The sequence below is a fragment of the Bubalus kerabau genome, chromosome 9 (assembly GCF_029407905.1).
Source record: "Bubalus kerabau isolate K-KA32 ecotype Philippines breed swamp buffalo chromosome 9, PCC_UOA_SB_1v2, whole genome shotgun sequence".
NCBI classification, from domain to species: Eukaryota; Metazoa; Chordata; class Mammalia; order Artiodactyla; family Bovidae; genus Bubalus; species Bubalus kerabau.
Genome location: NC_073632.1, coordinates 53,188,248 through 53,213,412, shown reverse-complemented (window position 1 = coordinate 53,213,412; position 25,165 = coordinate 53,188,248). Strand labels below are relative to the sequence as shown.

Below are 25,165 nucleotides of genomic sequence, written 5' to 3'. Positions count from 1 at the left end.
CTGGAGCCATGCAGGAGACAGCCCCCAGTTTGTTCCTTGAGCCCCCCAACTCACCCACTGGCCCAAGATCCGGTGGGCTGGAGTGCGGGGGCGGGGTAGGGGAAGGCCGGAATCTGCCTCTTACCTCATTCTTCACCCAACGACCACCATTCCACTGACAGTTGACTGAATGCCCCGCTAACGGTCACTCTTTGACCGTTGGTTGCTTGTGGGCGGGGCCCACTGTGACACTGACCAATGGCTGAGCAGAACCATGGCCGGTCCTGTGGTAATCACTGCCTCGTAATGGGGTGTGGCATAACGGGTGCACAGCAACAATAGCTATGTGCTGAGGGCTATACTTAGTCTTGCTCTGTTAACAATATCTAAGAGTTTATTGCCAAAGGGCTTCCCTGGTGGCTAAGCGGTAAAGAATCTGCCTGCAATGCAGAAGATGCGGATTTGACCCCTCAGTCAGGAAGAGCCTCTGGAGGAGAGCATGGCCACCCACTCCTATATTCTTGCCTGGAAAACCCCATGGATTTCGGAGACTGGGAGACTAGAGTCCACTGGGTCACAAAGCATTGGACATGACTAAAGCGACCGAGCACACACACAGCACACGAACTTTAAGTAACATAAACAAGATGGTTAATATGTAAGTTTCATTTAATTAAGAAACTCAGTGGCCTGACTATAAGACAATAATCTGGAAAGTCTTGACTGTGGACTGTAGCCCACCAGGCTCCTCTGTCCATGGAGATTCTACAGGCAAGGATACTGAAGTGGGTTGTCACGCCTTCCTCCAGGGGATCTTCCCTACTCAGAGATCAAACTCAGGTCTCCTGCATTGGTAGACCGGTTCTTTATCACTAGCACCACCTGGAAAGCCCAGTTACACAACAGTGAGGATTAAATAGAAAAACCCTCTGTAGCTACAGACCAAGATGTTCAATGGGCCCAAGTAGAGGCTGCTGTTCATATATTTGTCCAAAGAGTGGCCATTTGGTTTGTGTGTGTCTGTGTGTGTTTATGTGTGTACTGGGAAGAGGGGACATAATTTTTTTTTTTTTTTTCATTTCAGCTTGATCCCCACTCCAGAAGTTTTTCTTCCTCTTGAAGAAATTCAATGAATTTAACTGCTTCCTCTGCCCTGGCAGGTGTTGAGCACAAATGAGCACAAATGGACATACACCAGAGGCAACTTGCCATCCAGTCCAGAGCTCAGTGACAAGCAGGAAATTCTGACAAGCCATCTCCAGCAGGGGAGAAGCATTTCATGAAGTAAATTTGAACATCATAATTCCATACAACTGTTAGAGACATATTATTTAAAATTTATATTTGACTAACCTCAAATTAAAACTGAAAAAAATTCTACAAATAGTACTAAAGGACCCTCATCTAAGGAAAGAGTAATACACATGCAACAAGAATAAAGGGAATGATCAGCAGAACACAGAGAAGTCCTAAAAAGGCAGAGGCAGCATTAAAATTCATGTCTGCAAATTCTCTGACACTCTTGTCATCTCAAGATGGGTTTCCAAGTTTCATGCCCTTGAATATGGGTTGACCTTAATGATGGGTCCACCAAGAGTATATGATGATAGGGACACTATGTGACTTACAGTTGTGGGACATACGACATCATAGAGGGCAGCGTGCCCCTCTCTTGGTTTGCATGAGCATAATAAGTCGTTTCAGTCAAGTCTGACTCTTTTTGCAACCCTATGGACTATAGCCCAACAGGCTCCTCAGTCTGTGACATTCTCCAGGAAAGAGTACTGGAGTGTGTTGCCATGCCCTTCTCCAGGGAAACTTCCTGACCCAGGAATTGAACCCATGTCTCTCATGTCTCCTGGACTGGCAGGTGGCTTCTTTACCACTAATGCCACCTGGGAAGCCCCTCACTTGGTTTAATGTTCTGCTATTACAATCTTGAGATTCTTAGCAATTTTTGAACAAAGGACCCACATTCTCCTTTTGCACCAAGCCCCACAAATTATAGAGCCAGTCCTGCTTCTGAATTTGGGTCATAAAGGCAATACAGCTTTCACTTGGTATTCTAAAACATACATGCCTGAGCCCTAAGCTACCACATAAGCAGTCTGAATTACCCTGAGGTCACTATGCTATGAGGAACCAAACTATCCCAACCAAGGGGAATGCGAGTGCTGAGAATACATGAAGAGAACAGTGCCAGGTAGCACCCAGCTACTCAAGGCCCCTTAGTTCCATTTCCAGCCACTGTCTGATGTAAACACATGAGAGACCCAGAGTCAGAACTGTCCAGCTGAGCCCTCCCCAAATTCCTTACTGGAAATTGTCAGAGATGATAAATGGTTGTTGATGTTCTAAGTCTTTATGATTTAGGCTATTAAAAAAAAAAAAAGTTAACTGGAACACTGGAATATGCCAGACTAGATTTACTTTCTTAAATCATACCTTCTTAATCTTTTTGTATGCAGCAAAGAAGAGAGGAGCAGGTAAGAAAGAGTAGAAACACTTTCTTTAGACCTTTTCTCTGAGTCAGTGAGTGAGTGAAAGTCTCTCAATCGTGTCTGACTCTTTGTGACCCCATGGGCTGTAGACCTGCCAAGCTCCTCTGGCGATGGGATTTTCCAGGCAAGAATACTGGACAGGTTTGCCATTCCTTTCTCCAGGGGATCTTCCCAACCCAAGGATCAAAACCAGGTCTCCTGCATTGCAGGCATATTCTTTACCATCAGAGCCACCAGGGAAGCCTTTTCTCTAGCTGCTGCTGCTGCTAAGTCACTTCAGTCGTGTCCAACTCTGTGCAGCCCCATAGACGGCAGCCCACCAGGTTCCCCATCCCTGGGATTCTCCAGGCAAGAACACTGGAGTGGGTTGCCATTTCCTTCTCCAATGCATGAAAGTAAAAAGTGAAAGTGAAATTGCTCAGTTGTGTCCGACTCTTCGCAACCCCATGGGCTGCAGCCTACCAGGCTCCTCTGTCCATGGGATTCTTCAGGCAAGAGTACTGGAGTGGGGTGCCATTCCCTTCTCCTTTCTCTAGCTACTAGGCATTAAACAAGAAAGGGAGACAGTCTAGGGGAACAACTGGGCCGGGGATGCAGGAAACAAGGCACATCCATCCAGTCACTGTCTGGGTTGGTGCCTTGACCCGGAACCTCAGAAGCCAGGGGTGTATCAACTCCATGAGCCTAACTGAATGAGGTAAAGAGAGTAAAAAGAGACCATATCTCATTAACCTAACTAATCTCCAAGAGGTTTGTGTGTCTCATGGCATCAACTATCATACTGCTGAATCCTTCTACAACTCCAACCTCTGATGGGGTTTGCAGGGCTCAGGGAGAACAGTGACCAATCTTCAAGGATTCAGCATGAGTCAGACTCTCCACCTACACCAGCTCTAATTCCACAAACTCCATGGAGAGGGTTTTATCATCCCCAGTCAAGGATTTAGGAAACAGAGCTTAGAGTTGAAAACTCATGTCTCTTGAGTGCTGACGGCATGCACGCCCTGCTGCCTCCTCCATGTGCATTATCCCACTGACTGCTCACAGCTGTGCTCTAAAGTAGGGACTAGCATCATCCCTGTTTCCAACAGAAGATACCCAGTTCCAGAGAGGTTAGGAAACTTGGTCAGAGTCAAGGGTGGCCTTTAGAAAGCAGTTTGAAACCTTGCTCAGGGCCTCTCTGCTCTGGTAACTGGTCCCACAGACCAGACTCAGCCCATGAGACATCTCCCTGCCTCCTAGCAAGACTCCCTATTCAGAAAGAGGGATCAGCATAAACAGTATAATCTTTGGAGAAGGAATGGGGATATGTCCCCACTCCCAAGGTCCTGTAATGAGACTACTGAAATACACAATCTTTACAGATTGGGAGATTCACAAGGCCTATTTTATAACAGATATCACCATAAAACTTCAGTGAGTGCATCTTGCTTCAGATTATGTATGGCAAATGGTATAGTACTCAATTTAGCCTGGGGAAAGTGCTCTGGAAATACAGGCTCCTCTTGCCTGTATTTGGCCTGAAATGTTTTCTATGTTCATACACAGCTGTTGTTTGGTTCCACTTCTCTCAGACCAGCAAGGCAGTACTGCTTACAACAACAACTGGCTATACCATCCAGGCCGGGCCTTGTCACCATTATGTGGGTGATGGGGAGCCACACAGAACCTAAGTTTTTTCTGTCTTTTTGGTTTATATTTACAAGTGTTTTATAACTTTCAGAGCCAATTTGTTGACAGTTTCTAAGGTTAGCAACATCACCCCCATCAGACACCTCTTGGCCATCTCCTAGACGGGATCTTACACCATCTATTCCCAATCATTGCTTCTTACTTATTGTGTAAATTGCATTTATCACTCTAAAAAGACTTGAGACATCTTGGCTGTTTTCTCCTATGTGGAACTTGAAGTACATCGATTTCTGTTGCTACAGCCCTAGCTATATGTTTATTATCTGTCAGTTCTAGTTTACACGGAAGTTACCTCGACAGAACTTAACAGTCTAAAACCAGCTCACAAAATAAGAGAATCAAAAGCCAGATTTCATTCACATATTGGCATTTGTCATCCACCCTCCCGCTTCTACTCAACATAATGCTACCAGAAAGGCCTCTGGCATCCAGTGGCTCTCTCTCCCTCAGCAGTGGCCAGCAGAAAAGCCTTCTAAAAGCCTCCATAGCTAGAAGAGAACAAAGTTGTCACTTCTTGTGATCAAATTCAGCACTTCCTGTTCTTCTGCCACCATCATGAATGTATGTTACACAGAAAAGCCACATGAGGCTGAGTCCCAGGACTCCCATAAAGCCAGGAATACAGTTATCTCCAGGCAAGTCCTGGGGAACTACTGCAGGTAAGTAAAGGCAGGTCTAGAGGGCAGAGGGTGGGCTTTGGGGCCACAGATGTGGTGTTAAAAAGTCATTTAACTGCTCTTGAGGGGTAGTTTTCTTCTCTATACATGGTGACGCTAATTCAGGGTTCATATAAAAACTAGAAATAAAGTCTCTGGGACTTCCCTGGTGGTCCAGTGGTTAAGACTCTGCCTTTCAATGCAGGGGATATGGGTTAGATCCCTTGTCAGGGAGCTAAGATCCACATGCCTCCTGGCTAAAATAAAAACAAACAAAACAGAAAATGAAAGCAATATTGTAACAAACTCAATAAAGACTAAAAAAGTGGTCCAGTCAAAAAAAAACTTTAAAAAAAGGAAAAATGTCTCAAAAAACTTACTTTCATGACTAACAGAATGTCCTCAGTAAACAGTAGCTATTATAGTTATGAAAAGAATTTAACATAATAGCTTTCTTTAAAATGTTACTTTTAACCAAGTTACACATGTTAATATTTTAAATGGTCAAATGGGACAAACAGTCTTCTTATAAAACACCATCTCTCACCTTATGCCTACTTTCCCCTCCACATGTAAAACCAAAGTGGTGTGATACACTGATATTCCCACCAGTCCATGGGCTCTTTGATTCTGGAAACTCTTGTCCTTCAGTACTGCAATGTTTTAAATATTTTTTTTTGGTCTATCTTCTGGCTTATTTCTTCAACTTTACCTTCATGCCCTTCCACTGACTTTTCATTTCTTCTCTCATAGTTTAAACTTTTGGGATCACTTATTGTTTTCTGAATGTCATTTTTATAGCCACTATTTTTTTTGGTCCATGGCTGCAGTGTGTTCTTCCATCCCTGATTATATTAGTAATTTCTTCTGGTTCTATTTTCTTCTTCTATTGCTTTCCTAGTGCTTATTCCCTCCAAGATGCTTTTTTTTAGGTTGTTTTCATCTCTGTTTGTCTTAATGGACATTTTCCTAAAAGGCATGAAGATCTCTGGTTGTCCACCTCTCTTTAGAAATCTTTCACTAATAAGTTTATTGAAGCTCTACATACTTGGATGAGGTTTGGCAACTTTGTTTTTCTGTATAGTCACCTGCCAAGGTCCATTCACTCAATGTCAGAAGATGAAGGTCTTTCTCTTGGGTTGATCAGATTTTTCAGACTCTTTCAAGTTTCCTGCATATAGGTAAAGCCTGACTCTCTAACCTGGGAACTGACAGGAGATGTGAAAGGGGAATTGAAACCACACTACCAGTATGTAAACATTCACTTAATCTGTCTATTTTTAGTATGCATGTGGACATGCTCAGTCGCTCAGTCGTGTCCAACTCTGCAATCCCCATGTACTGAAGCCTGCCTGGCTCTTCTGGCCATGGAATTTTCCAGACAAGAGTACTAGAGTAGGTTGCCATTTAAGGGATCTTCCTGACTCAGGGATCAAATCTGCATCTTTTGCATCTCCTGCATTGGCAGGTGGATTTTTTACTACTATACCACCTGGGTATGGTCCTGGATAAATAAACCTCCAGTATTCTGCCACATAGGCAAGAAATAATCACCTGGCTGTGCAGTTAGAGAGAAGGTCCTAAGATCTGTTTTTTTGTTAATTAGGAAGATACTTAATTTTTATCTCAAAAATTAGTTCAGAAGTTGACAGATGGTGATGGGTGGGTGGGCTATGCTTCATGAGGAGAAAAAAATAAAAAAAATAGAAAAAGAAAAATCCAGGTGCGTTCTAACTGTTGCTCCACCTTCTCCTAGGAGGTCCTCTTCATCAGTATGGGCATGGTAAAGGTTAACTCAGCATGATATCTACATTCCAGCCCACAGGAAGAGAGGAGAGAGAAACTGAAGGGCAATTAATTTCTTTTCCAAAAGCCTGACCCATCACATCCCATTAGCTAAAACTGATTCATGTAGCCATCTCTCCCTGCAAAATCAGTCCAAGAAATGCCGTTGCTTTCTGGGCAGCACATTCTCACCTAAAACTCGGTGATGAGGGGGTTTTGTTCCAAAAGGAAGCAAGGAAGACTGGATCTGGGGACAGAAGCTTTAACACTTACCAGACATATTTTTCAATCAGTGCCCCTGTCCTTGGCCCACCTCCACGTCTCCCTCTAGAACATTTGACACCAATGGGGGGCTTCATCAGAGTTTTGCAGTGCTACTCAGGATGCTTTTTTAACTTTCCCAACTTTGGGCCAGGGTTCAGACTTCTTGAATCTGCTTCAGCATTTGCAAAGAATCCATCTGTTCTACAGCATCCGAAATTTCATGGCTGTTGTCGTCTCCTGATCTCCTTTTCCTTGAAGATGTATTCCTTGTTTAATAAAACTTTTTACTCGTATTTTAGTGGGATTATGGGAGAGAATGGTGGTTAAATATGTGTGCTCAATCAGCCAATTTTGAACAATTCTGATTTTACCAATTTTAATTTTTAATCAGGATGAAAGGTGACAGACATCTATTTTGGGCCTGTTCATTGGTCATATTTCATATAGTCATTAATTATTTCCACAAACACCAATTAAGGGTCTGCCATATGGCAGTCATCGTGCTAAACACTGGAAAGACAATGCCTTTATCAACCTCATAGCCCAAGGCAAAAACAGATAAGTAGATTTTTAGAAGGTAAGCATGAAGTAAAAATTAAGAAATATACAATAAAGAAAACAAACATTACACTGAGACAGAAAACAAAGAGAAGGTCTCTGAAGTGGTCACATTTGAGTTGAGACTTGCAAAAAACCTAGAAGTTACCAAAGCAAGGAACATGTGCTAAATTTGCTTTGTTTGAGGAGATAAAAAGATACTATGTTTTAATGGTTTCTTTACAACTTCTTACCTCAGTTCAGGTCAGTTCAATTCAGTCACTCAGTCGTGTCCGACTCTCTGCGACCCCATGAATCGCAGCACACCAGGCCTCCCTGTCCATCACCAACTCCCGGAGTTCGCTCAAACTCACGTCCATCAAGTCGGTGATGCCATCCAGCCATCTCATCCTCTGTCGTCCCCTTTTCCTCCTGCCTCCAATTCCTCCCAGCATCAGAGTCTTTTCCAATGAGTCAACTCTTGGCATCAGGTGGCCAAAGTACTGGAGTTTCAGCTTTAGTATCATTCCTTCCAAAAAACACCCAGGGCTGATCTCCTTTAGAATGGACTGGTTAGATCTCCTTACAGTCCAAGGGACTCTCAAGAGTCTTCTCCAACACCACAGTTCAAAAGTATCAATTCTTTGGCGCTCAGCTTTCTTCACAGTCCAACTCTCACATCCATACATGACCACTGGAAAAACCATAGCCTTGACTAGACGGATCTTTGTTGGCAAAGTAATGTCTCTGCTTTTGAATATGCTATCTAGGTTGGTCTTAACTTTCCTTCCAAGGAGTAAGCGTCTTTTAATTTCATGGCTGCAGTCACCATCTGCATTGATTTTGGAGCCCCAAAAATAAAGTCTGGCACTTCTTACCTAGTGACCTCTAAATAGTCCCATAAAGCTTTTCTTGTTTTTTCCTCCCAATTTACAGTTGGTGGTGGCATAATAAATAGGACATCTTTTGACTCAAAAGACAGGGGTTCAAATTTCAGCTCTCCCATTTTCCAGTTGTGTGACTCAAGTTATTCAACTTTTCTAACTTAATGTCCTCAGTTGAAAAATGAAACATTATAAAAGGTTTATTTCTAGTAAGAATCAAATTAGATAATTCATGTGGAAGTGCCTGGCATTCAGTAGAAACTCAGAAACTGTTTGTTGAGACAAAATCTGAATATTGAACATGTCCTTAGCTAACATTAAGCCTGGATTCTCACTGGCAAAAGACTCATGAATTAATTTTCTACTCAGATAATAAGGAAAATAAATGAATATAGTATCCTAGGTAAAGAAACCAGAATGACTGGGTTAGATCCCTGGCTTCTCCTACTTATAACTGCATCTGCTGGTGATATCCACACCCATGTACCTTGACATCTGTTTCAAGAGTAGGGATATAACATCCCTTAACACTCTCCATGTCAATAATCCATTATGGAACTACAGCTAATGGACTTATCTAATGTGTTTTCAATAATTCTGCTTTTTCAGCACATATGAAGTCTTGGAAGGCATAAGCTCCATAAGTTTGGATTTGGAGTACTCTTGTTTATTTTTCTATAACTTAATGTCTTAAATATCGTGAAATGCTCCTAGTGATATTATCTAGACTTAATTTAACAAGTCTTTCTCCCTTGCTTCTTAGACACACAATACTGTCTTCATATAGAGGGAGAAATACAAAGACAATGTGAATATTTGTGGTCTAGAATATAATAAATTACAGATAATTTCAAACTCTATTTTCAGTGATTCAGAGGGTATTTTATGACCTTAAAACATCCCAGAATCATCATGATGAACATCAGTTACTCTTCTATATGATCATGCTTGTAAGGAAAGGCTGAATAATGAATAAGGTCTATAAGACACAAAATAATGGCAGAAGAGTACATTGCTTTCTTCACACTCCCATAAAGAGCACTCAGTTCCACGTGGAATTTGGAGGTTTGTAGTAACTCAAATGCATAGAGAACTACCCTCCGGATTCTGAAGTGTTAAGAGGCCAAGTCTCTGTCCTGTCCATTTTTGCATCCCCAGTACCTAAAATCAGGTGAGACATGCAGTGTACACTCAGTGAGTGTGGAGTATCTAATTTAGTGCCCCGGAAACTATACAATGGTAAATGTTTGTACTAAAGACACTCTATTGGCACACTGAAGCTTGGCATTAGCATTTGCTTCTAGTGATGCTATCATTTCTATAGCAGCATGTATAGTGCGAGCAAAGGGTTAACACCAGGCCTGGCTGAGGCAGGCCTGCCTGAGAATGACCTCGGTCTCCAAGGCCCTGTTTCCTTGGAAACAGTAGAGTTAAGATAAATAGAGAACAGTTGTCTCTCCCTCTGTACTGTGTGAAACAAAAACCTGGGTTGGGGATCTGCGAGCTGGCATGCAGATCTCAGGCTTGATGAAAACCATATACAAGACTGATGGGGGAAGGAGACCGTGGACTCTTTGTAACAAGGTGACCCCACACACCTTGGCTCTCACACTTTGGCCTTGCATGGGTGAGGGGGGGCAAAAAAAAAAAGGCTGCTACTAGGGTACCTGCCAGGCCTCCCCATGAGTTGATGATGCTGTATTTCCTTGTTGGGTCTCTTGTCATCTTCCCTTCCAGAAAGCTCAGTAAGAGCAGTGTTAGATTAAAGCCTGTCTCTGTCTCCAGAATCTTATTTGCCAACTCAGACTCAAGGGCCACACAGTTGTCATAGTCAATAACCTTCATACCTGCTCTCCTGTTCCCAAATATCACTCTAAACACAGAGAAGAGGCGATGTAAAAGGAAAAACAAAAGAGAAGCAAAATCTTCAATACTATGGAAAATAAAATGTTTGTATATATCTGGGGTTGCTGTGAATCCCAGGCAGAACCCCAACTGGCTCCCAAGGAGTCAGCACACTTGATGGTCATGTCCCAGCAAGACCAGAATGGAGGGGATAAAAATTAATCCAAGTGGCAATGTCTGAAGGAGGCACTGCACAATTTAAACTGCATCACCAAAGAAAGGCCATTTGGAAAAGGAAGTGAAAAAGAGAAAAAGCAGGATGAGGGTAATTTGATGACTAGGTAAAGGTCAAAGGGGCATATTCACTGAAGGTCTCTCCGGATCAGTGAAACAAGATGGAATAAAAGCACAGGCATGTTCCCTGAAGTTAAAGACCCTTTTAGGTTGTCCTCTCTGTTAAATTCTTATGGCTTGAAAATGGTTTAAATTCCTTCCTGAAACTCCTTCCCCTCTGAGTGAATGTGTAGCCACTTTAAGATGCTTAGCCTGGGAGTTTCATACGTGCCTTCAGCCAGGAAAAGTTTTAACAGGGTCTACTACTCCCTTTGGACATATGCAATTTTGTCAAGCACCAAACAAACAGGGTCCACAAGCTAATAAGATCTAAAAGGCCACAAGGGGTGACATCAGACAGACCACGACTCAAAGCACCAAGCTCATCCTCAGAACTCACATTCACTAAACTGACCATCTTCACTATCCTTCATTCATTACCATATTTTTTAACTTGTATTGAGAGCCCACCATGAGCAAATCTAAATGGCCTTAAATTTCTTTTACCTCATTTATTTCAAGTGTTTAGTTCCAAAGAGAAGCAAACTATAGGCAATTACTCTCCACATATTTACAAATATCTAAACCACCTTCAGTAGGTCAATTCCAAAAAATACTGATAGCTTTAGTTACATCAACATAATACTAAGGTAGACTCTATGAGAAAAAGCATTTTTCTCCACCAAAATCCTAAATGCAATATATTTAAAGCAGTCTACATATACGAATACTATTTTAAGTAAAACTGCTTATATTCCTATAGTCCTTTAATATCTAAACATTTTGCATAAATCATCGCATTTGATATTCTCAATAACCTGTGATATACTAAAGCTGATATTATCACTACTCACCTCTCTTGTTAAGAAAAGTGGTTTTAAAATGTCCATTAGAACACAATGTTGTTAAATGACCTTAAACTACAGCCTAGATATTCTGACCTCTAGCAAAATGCTCTATTAGAGAGCTTAATAAAAATTAATGAAAAATTTTTATGAGTTCATTTCTTCAAGTTTTCAGTCAGTTAAAACAAAAGTTGTTAAACATATCTCTCTCCCTCAGTAATAAAGTAACTAAGTAATTCATCTCTAAGTAATTATGTAAAGAGTCAAGCTTTTGAAAAACATGCAGCCATTTCTGTGAAGCTACTGGGAAAGGAACTTACTCTATTTCTTTTCTATTTTTCAGGAGGGATTTGTTAGACAAATACCAAGTTTAAAAATTCATATAGCTCAAGCATAAATTCAAAAGATTTAATCCCAGCAATACAAATACTTAAAATTTCCTGGGAAGAACATTTTTAAAAAAATCAAAATTTGGACCCAAGTCCTTTAGTACTCAGTTCACAAAGCTCCAAATTTTGTTTCAAAACAATTCTAGTGGGCATTCCACCCCCTTGGGTAATCTTCAGATTTGACTTAATTCTTTTGGAAGATTCATACTTTTATAGTTGGGAAAGGAAATTAATGACTTTTATAAAGGATTGGGGGGGAAAGTATTTATAATGGGATTTAGGGGCAGGAGCTTTGCAATTAAAAATACCATTTAAACATTTTACTTAAATCCAACCAAACTAGAGTGTCAGCGCAATTCTATTTGTTAATTTTGACATGATTTACTGAGTATAATCCCCTTAAGTCAGAAGCTGACCTCCACAGCATTCAAACTTCCTGTGGGATCAAAAGGAATAATAAGAAACATGTTACTACTGTAAAATAAGCAAGGCTGGCATTGTATGCAGGTTTCTTCCTATGTTGTCAAATAGACAAGCACGCAAATACTCAGCAATAACAAAATAAATGTCCAGAGACCTTTTCCCAACCAACCAAGCCGACAACTCAGCAACTTCAAACAGATTTTTTTTCTTTCAGAGCCAATTCACTTGCAGTGTAGGCTGATAAAGCAGTATTAATCTCCTGCTTTAAATCAAGTTTCTGTCACTGGGCTCCATTAATCTCCACCCTGTTATCAAGTGTCTCCATGGCAGGAAATTATATTTCTAAATTGAATTTTGCTCTGTTTCGATGTAGTAAGAAATATTTTCCAGACTACTAATAGGATGCATAAAGATTGTGACTCTGACAATACTGTTAGACAAATAAAAGCTATAAATTAAAACCACCTTCATTCACTAACCGGCATAATAGCAAAATAGAAAGCATTGATTACCTGGAAAGAGTAATCAAATAAAAGATTTTAAATGAAAAGTGAGGTAGTAGATGGTTAACTTTTTAATTTACCTTTTTATAGCAATTGCCCATAAAGGTAAAAAGAAGAAAAAAAAATCAATCCAATGAGTCTCTCAGTGCTAATAAAACACATATTGATTCTTAGTGCATATGCTTACTCTACAAGATGCTAGAACTTGGTTCTTCCACCCATAATGGAAGCAGATACTGTTTATGAGCACTTCAGTGGAGACAAATTTACAGTAAAGAAATATCTCTGGACTAACTTTATTATCAAAGAACAAAAACTTATAACCTCAAGCAACAAAGAGATTTCATTTTATTAGTTGGGATCCACTCACAGGAGGCCAGGACAATTCAGTCAAATGGCAGTTCAGTCACTGGAAAAGGTCTTCAAAATTACAGTCTCATTTTTTGTTGGTGAACAATACAGTGATTCCACTATAGTTTAGATTTTTTTTTAATCAATATAAATTACTTTGTATTGCTTGCTTTAACACAGGTCTAGGTTCTCCTTGACAGTAACAATATGAGGAAAGTCTCTTCAAGATGCTATTGAAAGGATAGTCCCAAGGTGGCCCATTTAAAACTTCCCATATTTAAAGGAACACTGCACGAAAGAGGGGCTTCCTTCATGGTTTAGATGGTAAAGAATCTGCCTGCAAAGCAGGAAACCCGGGTTTGATCCCTTGGAAAAGGGAATAGCTACCCACTCTAGTACTCTTGCCTGGAGAATCCCATGGACAGAGGAGCCTGGCGGGCTACAGTCCACAGGGTCGCAAAGAGTCGACATGACTGAGCAACTGACACTCTCACCTTTCACTTGCATGAAAGAAGGTTTTCCTTGGGCATCAGTGTAAGGAGCTTGTGGAACAAATAATGAATGCTACCTATACCAAAATGAATGGATACCAACACCTCTTTCCTACTCTGAAGTGTGGGAAATAGATAAGATATTCAGATAAAATCACATCTACATTCTTTATATTCAAATTCAGAATATCTCAAACAATTGTCAAGGTAGACTTAAACCACTGAAACACATACTATCTTCATCACCTTAAGTATTTTGAAGCTCCTTTAGATTAAACACATAAAGGTGACTTCTAATGGGTAAAGAAATAATAATAATTTGAAGTTACAGGTCTTAAATTTTACAAAAGTAAAACTAAGAATCTGATGAAAATTATAAAGCATACCTTCAAAATAAGTATTAACTAGAACTGGAAAGCTAACTGAAATGGAATAAATTACTTTCAGAAGAAAAAGAAATAAAATGTGTTCTTTTTTTACTTAAATAAAAGCAGGTGGTAAAGGGGAAGCCAGCATTTGAAAAACATACATCCTCCTCCTTTATCCTTTGAGTGGCTCTCACTTATATGTGTGAAAAAGAAATTCCAGCATCACAAAGCAGAGATCATAAGTCACATTCCCTAAGAACAGCCAACTGGTAATGGTAAGTCTGAAACCCTGTGAAGCTTATCTACTATTATTATTATTATTGTCATTTAACATAATTTTGAACAGCAAGCAGACAATAACATGCTCCTGGGAGGAATGGCAACAAAAGAGAACAACAATCATTACTTTTTTATATGCTGAAATTTGACAATATATTTTGCATAAACAACAACACCAGATGTCTAGCCTCTGGACTCACTTTTTATCAGAAAGGCCAGCCATCTCATCAAGTGTGATATACATTTCAAACATTAATATCATGCTCCATTTAATGCCAAAAGGTTTGGTGGGGGGTTCCACATGGAATTAATTTATGATCCTGAAAGCCAGTTTAGGACATTCTCAATTTTAAGCTAAGTCCAGCTGCCACAAAAAGGTTGCTTCACACATGAAGTGTACTTGCTAGTGACTAATTTTCAGAAGCATTTCATAGTCACCCAATGGCACTTAAAATGTATACTTCAATTGCTTAGTCATTAAGGGGGAAAATCAATAGTGCCTAAACGGAGTACAACACACACAAGGGAGAAAAAGCACTTCAGTCTTTCAGTAAGAGGGTCTCATCACATTTTTTGAAATTTTCTAGCATCAAGCATGCTCCTGGGCTGACTGTTTAAGATTTTCATTTTCACCATTAAATGGTTCCATGATTCTATATGCAAGGCAGCAAAAGAGACACATATGTAAAGAACAGACTTTTGAACTCTTTGGGAGAAAGTGAGGGTGGGATTATTTGAAAGAATAGCACCCCACTCCAGTATTCTTGCCTGGAAAATCCCATGGACAGAGGAGCCTGGTAGGCTGCAGTCCATGGGGTCGCAAAGAGTCGGACACGACTGAGCGACTTCACTTTCACTTTTCACTTTCATGCATTGGAGAAGGAAATGGCAACCCACTCCAGTGTTCTTGCCTGGGGAGAATCCCAGGGACGGGGGAGCCTGGTGGGCTTCTGTCTATGGGGTCGCACAGAGTCAGACACGACCGAAGCGACTTAGCAGCACTGAAACATATATATTGCCATATGTAAAATAGATAACCAGTGCAAGTTCGATGCATGAAGTAGGGCACTCAAGGCCGGTGCTCTGGGACAACCCAGAGGGATGGGGTGGGGAGGGAGGTGGGAGGAGGGTTCAGGATAGGGGGAAACATGTGCACCCATGGCTGATTCATGTCAATGTATGGCAAAAACCACCACAAGATTGTAATTATATTACAATTAAAATAAATTATTTAATTAAAAAAAAATAAAAGGCAAAATATGTTTTGCCTTATTTGGCAAAACATATTTAGACACCCAGTCATGTTGGTTCAAAGGCTTCTAGTTCTAAATGTTTATAGGTAGAAAAGAGAAAAGTTAGGAGCCTACTTCACCTTGCCTTTCCCTGAAATTTGTAAAAGGCTGACCACATACCAGAACGACAAGATGTGGCCAGAGGCTTCATTCTTCTGCTGTGAGACAAAGTCCCCAGGAAGGAAATCTCAAGTAAGAAAGGAATCGGGAAACCAAGGACTATGGCATTCATCTGTAAAGAGCTCAAAACACTTTTGAGCACAAAATGCTCAAGCCAGCTCTTTTTCTGAACAAAAAAATCAAATCCCATTATCAGCAAGAAGAAAAAGATCACAAGGGATATTCTATCTCCAGCTCCAAAAAAAAAGCACCCATTCTCAGTTTTTAAAGTGCATCTTTAGTCACTTGCAAATATAGCATTAAATATATTGAGAGTTTTAAATGTACTGCTTTGCATAACGGTTCTGGATTTTCTATGGTCATGTGTCCTAGGCCATGTACCTTGAATGTCAAAGTGCCCAGGACGCTTCTTTATGAGAGCTTCTCTTCCAGAAGATGCCAATCCTTAAAACTTGAACTGAGTAGGAGAAGAGATGCTTGATTTTAAGCATTTTGTCAAGTTTTAGCTGAGTAAAGGGGACAATTCCCAGGGCTAACATAAAGTGTCTTTGAAGATCCAACTTCATAAGCAACTGGCTCATCGAGTGTGAAAGCTTAAAGAGGGAAGAAAGTTCACTGACATAGCTCCTTAATATCTATCTGGCTCCAAATAGCCAAAATTTATACTAAAAGGCTACAGCTGATAATATTTTTCTTGTGTGTGTCAGTGTTAAGGTCTAGCAAGACCATCTTCTAGAACTCCTTCGATTATAGTCTTTAGCTACATCCATCACCAATTCATAGCAAGCTGAGGACAAAGCAGGATACAAATAAACTAAAACAGCAGGGTTTTAAGAGTTTTTAATTCATTGCTGCTATTTAAAAATTTGAAGATTTCCCATAAATTTCCAGATTTCCGTTATTTTTTTTAATTGGAAGATCCAGCATCACTAGGCCCTCAATCCAGTCTAGTGATAATTGACTGGCACTGACTGGCATTAAGTGGCTGCTGTGTAATTCTTGGGCCAGATAATCTCCAAAACCTTTCCAGGAACAAAATTCTGAGTGTCTAAAATATGACTGCAGAAATTTTATTAAATTTTTCCATTCAGATTGCATTAGCAAAATAGAATTTAAAAGTGTGAAACTCAGTACACATCTTTGAACTTAAAATGAATTCCAGAATTGTTTATTTAAAATAACTGGGTGGTTCCTCTTAAACTAATCAGCATTACCATGGCAACAACATATCAACGGTAGGGTGAAACTAACCTGTCTTTCCACAGTGAAATTCCAGCTCACATTCTCTATTAGGGTGAAAAATCTGACCGTTGATGAATTGTGCTTCACAATGATAAGAAGAGCCAAAATCGAAGGATGGAAGAGCAGCATCGCTATGAATACTTGGCTGCCACAAGTCAGTTATGCCTCTGTTAACTCTTCTGACATCTCCTACTTAAAATACAAAAGGTCAGCAGGATCACGAGGCTCCACTTTCATGGTCTGTATTCATATGGAATATCAAGATCAAGGGAGGTTTTGTCTGTCTTCCCTACAGAAGGTTTTGGTCCTCCCAGAAGAGCCTAGCTGGCTCCAGTCCATAGGGTTGCAAAGAGTTGGACTCAACTGAAGCGACTGAACATGCACGCATGCCAAGCTCACCTTAGGATATCTGCGTACTATTTAAAAGGTCTACTGCCCCAGTCCTGAGCAGCCTGCTGGCCCCGGCACCTATGCGCTTGTTGAAAGAGATGTTGTGTGGTGGGAATTCAGTCCTAGTTACTTGATCATGTCTAAGAGAGCTGAGGCATCATCTTCATCCAGGCTCATCTACTCCAGACCCATGACCTTGAACTGTAGTCTCTTGAAGATCTCTTTCAGGGCCCAGTAGGTCTTACAGTTGAGCTTCTGAACCTCTTCCTGAAGCTCCTTGGACTAGAGGAAATTCATGGCCAGTGGTGAGGAGGGGAAAGAGGAGGTGATGGAAATGGACCAGGCCAGGACTGATGCTGCCAAAGAGGAGAAGGCCACCCAGAACAGGATGCCCATTCCTATGGGACCTGATACAGAGGACCACACTGCACTGTGCATGACCAGTCTGGCCACATCCCATCCAGCAGCCCCAGGCTGGCTGAACCTAGAGAGACACCTCCACTGCACCACCTGAGTCTGCTCATGTGGCATATGTGTGCCCTTATCGCCATGATGGTGTGGAGCTTCACCCACCAGGGCTGGGTGACCTTTGTGCTGCTGCTCTGGGCCTGCCGCATCCAGATAGGGCTGCAGTTCCTATCAACAGGCATATTCTGCTTCCCCTTCAGCCTGTTTTATGGGCTTGTGCTACTGGGCCATGTACCTGCCCCACCCTCCGCCCCACCTCCCCACCCCTCAGCCCCTCAGCCTGTGCAACTAGGGCGGGGCTGGAGCTCACCCACTGCCTCTGCCTGGACCTAGGCACCGAGGCTGCATACTCTGACCTTCTAGCTCCTGCTGTGCTGGTTTAGTCCAAGAACAGCTGCTGAAGAAGGTGAAGGCTGTCAATGCAGCGGCTGAGGTCATCGCAGCAGACAGAGAGCCTACGAAGTCATAGATGATTCTCCAGAGCCTAGGGGGAGCGGCTCGCAGCCATTTGGTCACAGAAAGTCACAGCAAGGCTCTGCCTCTCGCTCTTCCAGATCTACTACACACCTGTGGTGAAAGCTGCTCAAAGCGTTCTGGGAACTGGAGGAGCCTACATGACACCGGTATTCATCGCGGTCTACACCTTCCAGTTCCGGAACTTGCCCATGATGGAGCACACCTGTGCCAAGGAGGGCCAGGCTGGCCGTGGCCCCCTCCAGAGACTGAGGGTCCGGGAGCCAGGGCCCAACAGTCTGGAGGTCTCCTCCCTGCCACAGAGATAGCGGTGGCGGCTCTGACTGGACCATAAAAAGCCACAGTCATCCATTCCTGGACCTGCTTCCTCTTCGAGTCCAGAGGAGAAAAGCCCAGGCCGAGAAGCCCAGGCCATGGGCACAGAGCACCCTCCAGAGGGACTACCAGGCATGGGTAGCCATGGCCCATAAGGTGCGGAGCCGGCCAGAGCCAGGAGGTGGAGGCGGCGACGGTACAAGAGCACAAGGTGGCGGGCCACTGGCACCTGACGACGCAGCGAGTGCCGAGCACTAGGCAAGCAGCTGGGGTGCGGGGCCAGCGCTGGCAGACTGGCCGCCCACCTGCATGTGACCGCCGGCCGTGGAGCTGCGCAGCGCCCTCTCGCGGGAGCCCCTCAGAGTAAGAGGTGCACCTGGCCGGTTGTGAAGGAATGAAGCTCACGGCCCCTTGGACGCCCGTGATGCCCCGAGCACAGCGCACAGAGGACCGGGGGCAAAGGAGCTGCTGAGCAGCCCCCCGAGCACCTGCTACAGCCCTGCAGCACCAGCAGTAGCAGTGAGGAGAGGGTCGCCCACCCCTGGGCTTTCCGCGGCTGCCAGAAGCCTTCGGCCCCACGCTAACACCAGGACTTACTAGGCCTCCCTGGGCTCCTCCCCGCAGGGCGCCTGCGTATCCGGAGCTGGAGGAGTACAGGTGGCAGACGGACTGGACGCACAGGGCTGGGCCTGCCGCTGCTGCAGGCGGACCAGTGTGTCCAGAACTGCTCTGTTACTTGGTCCTTGTCGTCCAACACGTGGCCACCTCCTCCCCAGACTCAGTGAATGTCCTTTGTTCTACTCAGTGCACCCCCAGTTTTAAGTATTTCAGATCCCACAGGGGAAGGATTGAGGTTCTGATGTGGCTGGAGATGGCTGTGTGTAGGCCGATTACCGGGTGTCAGGTTCCGCTGGGGAAGCACTAGCCAGAAGTGACCAGTAAGAGCTCATTTTGCTCCCTCTCTTCTCTGTGTGAGTGACATTGTTGCTCCATCCAGTACTTGACTGTGTTGTATTTCCCTTGGTAACTGGGATACCAAGATGCAGTGGGCAGAGTGTTTAGATTTATCTTCCTGGTGACTGGCACTGTGATGATCTTTCCTATCCTCCATGCAGGTGGAGTCATTGATTCCTGATACTTGGGTTTCTTTGGGATGATGAAAATGATCTAAACTCAGGTCATCATGATGGTCAGGCAAGTCGACAAAAGATACTAATAGATGAACATGGTAATGATGCTATTTGTTGACAAAAATTCACTACAAATGCACTAAAATTAAAACTGTACAACCAAGGCTTTCTGTAGCCTAGGTCCAAGTGAGGATTATACTCTCAGGGGACTTCAACTGCTGAGAGAGTAGACAGGAGCCCATCCACTGGTTTCTCATCTCCTCCTCCTCTCCATCACCTTCCATATTCAAAGAGATCAAGGAGCCCAAATATAAGAGAGCTGTGATAAAAGGGATGGTGTGTATGAAACTTTCCTCTTACTCACACTTGTTTCAGGACTGTTTTGCTGATTCACCAGAGATAGAGTGGATGTCAGCTTAATGTCATCTCAACCTCTTGTTTTATCTACAGCTAAGGCAGGCTGGGGATGTAATTTCAGACATCAGGCTTAAATTTCACAAGTCAGATATTCCACTCACTTTTTAAAAGATGATGTAAATCTTAGCATACTACTGTTTCTTCTTCTTGATAGTATTGTTTCTTCTATTAAATTCTGGGGTATGTTCAGAAAGGGGGAATTGTGAGACACCTGTGTATATCTCAAAATACTTTCCGTTGTTCAGCCAGAACGTGAGTCCTTCCTCCTCCAGTTCTAACAGTGGTCAGTGTTGTGCAAATGTGATCAGAGTAGTACCTCACACATCTGTCACCACCTTCACAGTACATTGGGCACGGATAAAGTTGCTATTAAAAGCAATGTACCCTTCCCTCCCTTGCATATGCCTAGGGTCACTTTTGTTTGGCATTTACACTCCTTCACATTATTACAAAACCAGACCCCAGAGTATTTGCTAACTCAGTTTTCTCTTCACTACAGTGGATGCAATTTTCACATCAAGGTGTTTCTATAGACTGGACACAGTTAGAGTTCAGCTACGTCTAGCCAAAGTGTTTAAATTTGACTAGACAGCAGCAATTGCTTTTTAATCTAAGCAAACTGATCTGTCAAAGGCAATCAACTCAGGGAAGTTATTCCTGGAGGATCCTGATAATCTCGATGAATCACACTGCCCTATGTGAAACTCAGCTGCTGAACCCTTGACATAGTATGTCACAAGTACTTAGAGGAATAAGCACATACAGCAGAACTCTGTGTTGACACACAAACTCTAGCTTCTTGTGCATAGGTTAATGATCACTGCTTTGGGTCTGGTGGAGGAGTACACTCCTGTGTGTGGTGATGTCAATTCATGCTTAATGATGTAACATCCACCAGGCTTCATGTCATATAACCCACTCTCCTCACAAGCACCTACCAACGGTGTGCTCCATTCCTCAAGATGTTTGCATTGGTGCTTTTAATGACTCCCTATCTTTTAAAAAAGGGTTCCCAAACTCTTAATAATGCTCGTACCAATTTAGGGCTTTACAGTTATCAAGATCTTTAAGTACTTTTTCTTGTTTAATTATCACAGCACTGAGAGGTCGGCAGAGATGGCAGCATCATTTACATCATTAGTAAACTCCCAGGGCTGAAACTCAAACCTAGATCTGACGACCTCGAGTTCTGAGGTCTTCCCAATGCTGGAAATCTTGTTACTGGAGCTTTGGTTCTAGTGTCAGTCTAGACTAGCTGGGTTAAGGGGGGATAGCAGTGTTGAGGGTCCTATTCCTGAGTAGGGTGAAGAAATCACCCAAGGTAGGACTAGGGTTTAGAATGATCCTGGGTTGATGGTGCACCCAGATGCCTAGCAGAATCAAAGCAGTCCCACCCTAAAGGAGCCAACCTTAGAGTCAGATGTCACCACATCCAAGTGCCCCTTGAAAGTGAAAGTAGCTGTCTGCAGAGGCATCTCCAGCTCAGTGGTTCTCAACTAGAGGCAATTTTGCCTCTCATGGGACAATTGGCAACATCTGCAGGCATTTTTGAATGTCATGACCCAGGGACAGATACTACTGACATCTAGTGGGTAGAGATGCTTGTTCCTTGGAAGAAAAGCTATGACAAACCTAGACAGCATATTAAAAAGCCAGAGACATTAGTTTGCCAACAAAGGTCTGTATAGTCAAAGCTATGGTTTTTCCAGTAGTCATGTGTGGATGTGAGAGTTGGACCATAAAGAAAGCTGAGTGAAAGAAATAAAAAAGAATTGATGCTTTCAAACTGTGGTGTTGGAGAAGACTCTTTAGAGTCCCTTGGACTACCTAATGTATGATCTGTCCTAAAGGAAATCAACCCTGAATATTCATGCAAAGGACTGATGCTGAAGCTGAAGCTCCAATACTTTGACCATCTGATGCAAAGAGTCGACTCACTAGAAAAGACCCTGATGCTGGGAAAGACTGAAGGCAGGAGGAGAAGGGGACAACAGAGGAAGCGATGGTTGGATGGCATCACCAACTCAATGGACATGAGTTTGAGCAAACTCCTGGCGATGATGAGAGACAGGGAAACCTGGCATGCTGAGTCCAAGGGATTGCAAAGAGTCAGACACAACTGAGCGACTGAACCACAACAAAGTGGGTAGAGGCCAGTTTTGTTTAGTTGCTATATCATGTCTGACTCTTTTGCCACCCCATGGACTGTGGCCTGCCAGTCTCCTCTGTCCATAGGATTTTCCAGGAAAGAATACTGGAGTGGGTTGCTATTTCCTTCTCCAGGGTATCTTCCTGATCCAAGGATTGAACCTGTGTCTCCCACATTGCAGGCTGACTCTTTACCACTGAGCCATCAGGGAAGCCCACAGGTAGAGGCCGGGAATGCTGCTAAACATCCTACAGTGCACAAGACAGCCCCCTACAACAAGAAGTATACACAATATCAGTAGTATCAAGGTTGAGAAACCCTAGACATACACTCCATATATGGCCTGAAAACAATATGCCTACTACCTCTCTTTGGCAAGAAATAAATATGGTTATTGATGCATTGATCAGAGAAGGCAGTGGCACCCCACTCCAGTACTCTTGCCTGGAAAATCCCATGGGCAGAGGAGCCTGGTAGGCTGAAGTCCATGGGGTCGCTAACAGTCCGACACGACTGAGCGACTTCACTTTCACTTTCCTGCATTGGAGAAGGAAATGGCAACCCACCCCAGTGTTCTTGCCTGGAGAATCCTAGGGATCGGGGAGCCTGGTAGGCTGCCGTCTATGGGGTCTCAGAGAGTCAAACACAACTGAAGAGACTTAGCAGCAGTAGCAGTAATGCAGTAATACCTTACTATGTATTCATTCATTCATGTTACAGTATTGGCTTCTATGAAGCTAGCTAGTAGTCACCGAAAATTCTCAGGGTAGTTTCCCCCTCATTAATTACTTTCAAGCCACATGTTCCCTATATTTTCAACTTTTTTTTTTTAAAGCAAGATATGAAATTTTATATTTAACTGTTTCATGTTATTAATTCCCATTTTTCTAGTCCATAGCTATCTTTTTAAAAACTGAGATGTAATTGACATATTAGTTTCAGGTGTAAAACATATTGATTCAATATTTGTATATATTGCAAAATGATCACCACAGCAAGTCAACATCTGTCATATTTTTGTAACATAACTACAAAAACTTTTCTTAAGATTGATTCTTTTAGCAACTTTCAAATATGCAGTAATTATGAACTGTAATCACCAAGTTGTGATTAATGTAATACTTAATACTTAAATGTGATAAATATAATGGCTTACATTTCCATAATTTATTTACTTTAGGTTTATACTTCTTGACTCTTTTTACCCATTTCATCCACCCTCTACCCTCCTACCTCTTGCAACCACCAATCTGTTCTGAGAACTTGTTCTTTTTGTTTCTCAAGATTCCACACGTAATTGAGATCATATGGTGTTCATCTTTCTGACTTACTTCACTTAGCACAGCACCTTCAAGGTCCATCCATGTTGTCACAAATGGCAAGATTTCCTTTTTATGGCTGAAGAATATTCCATTCATACATGTACCATATTTTCCTTATCTATTTATCCATCTATGACACGTATGCAACCATATCATGGCTATTGTAAATAATGCTGCAGAAGAACATGGAGGTGCAGATTTCAAGTATTTTCATTTCCTTCAGATAACTATTCAGAACTGGAACTGGTGGATCATATGGTAACTCTATGTTTAATTTTCTGAGGAACCTCCATACTGTTTTAGAAATTTGGAATTTGAATGACAATATTAATTTTACTTGAATACTCTATAGCCATATACACCAATACAGCCAAATATGGCCATATACAGCCAATACATATACATACACAGCCAATATATGTATGGCCATATACAGCCAATACATATACAGCCAAATACACCACTTTAAGAACTCTTTCCCACTTTTACAATAAGCTTTTCAAAAAGTCAGATATTGCCATTCTTCTCAGAAAAACATAGACAGTCAGACACAATAGCCTTCAAATCATGAAGCCACCAGATCAGAATTCTCAATGAATAATCAGAACACAGAACTGAGCAAGCCAATAATACAGTAATGAAAAACTTTAGAAATTAAACTCACTGACTAGCACACATTAGTTTTATTTCACTCTAAGTTTATCATGTTTAACATTTTCACCTATTTGCTCAATCAACAGGCTAATCATTTGTCTCCAAATCTAGAGGGCAATTTGACAATTCAATTAGACTGGATGCTTAAAGCTGTCTTGGACACTCAAGTCTATATGAATCTCTTCTTCTCCTAATACTTTCTGTAACTGGTTTTCACCCTTATCATATGCCACATGCCACAGTTTTAAAACCCCTCGCCAAGTAGGCCTTCCATCTACCCAACTTCATTTTATTTTCTTTGAGGGGAGTGACCTGGTCACTGTCCCTAAACCAGTACTGAATACATAGAAGGCATTTAAGGGAATTTGTTGAATTGTTTTGAAAAGTTTTCTCCACTAACCATATAACCAGCACCCACCTAGGACTTCTTCCCCTCCATTTCACTCAGCTAGACTCGATTCACTCACACGAATATACCATTATAGTCATTATATTCTCAGTTTATGGTTTTAATGGTTTTGCAACATTAGATGCACAATGTCTTTCCAAGCACCAAGTATGCTTGAAATTGAACACTTTTATAAAGATAATAAAAGTTAATGACTACCCATGATCTACGATCTGACAATACATCTGTTCTTTTTCATCTTGAGATGGTAAAATATCCACCCTCGCTTATTGTGGCACAGTAGGAGAGAAGAAATATAGTCCAATTAATCACTCTTAAGTATCAGCTTATTAAGTTATAGTTTCCCAACAGGCTTGTCTTACATGACTATTAGTAGGCTGCAGGTGTTTTTCTAAGAGTCTTTTTATAATGCAGTTCTGTCATAAAGAGACAGCATGGAGTAAAAGAAAACCTACTGGACTAAAAATCAGAAAATCTAAGTTCTAAATTCTAGCTTGATTAAGTAGCCATGAAGGCTTAAGGAAGTCATCACCTCTCCAGTCTCTAATTTTCTCATCTGTATAATGAAAGGACTGCTGCTGCTGCTGAGTCTCTTCAGTCGTGTCTGACTCTGTGCGACCCCATAGACGGCAGCCCACCAGGATCCCCCGTCCCTGGG

At 42.1% G+C, this 25,165-nt stretch overlaps 1 long non-coding RNA gene across 1 annotated transcript in view; it reads right to left on the bottom strand.

The window, feature by feature from the left end:
* Window positions 1-243, bottom strand: part of LOC129619887 (uncharacterized) — a 47,763-nt gene extending 47,520 nt beyond the window's left edge. Inside the window, exon 1 of the long non-coding RNA XR_008698230.1 lies at window positions 125-243. This is a non-coding gene — a long non-coding RNA (uncharacterized LOC129619887). The remainder of the gene's footprint in view (window positions 1-124) is intronic.
* Between the last annotated feature and the right edge of the window lie 24,922 nt (window positions 244-25,165).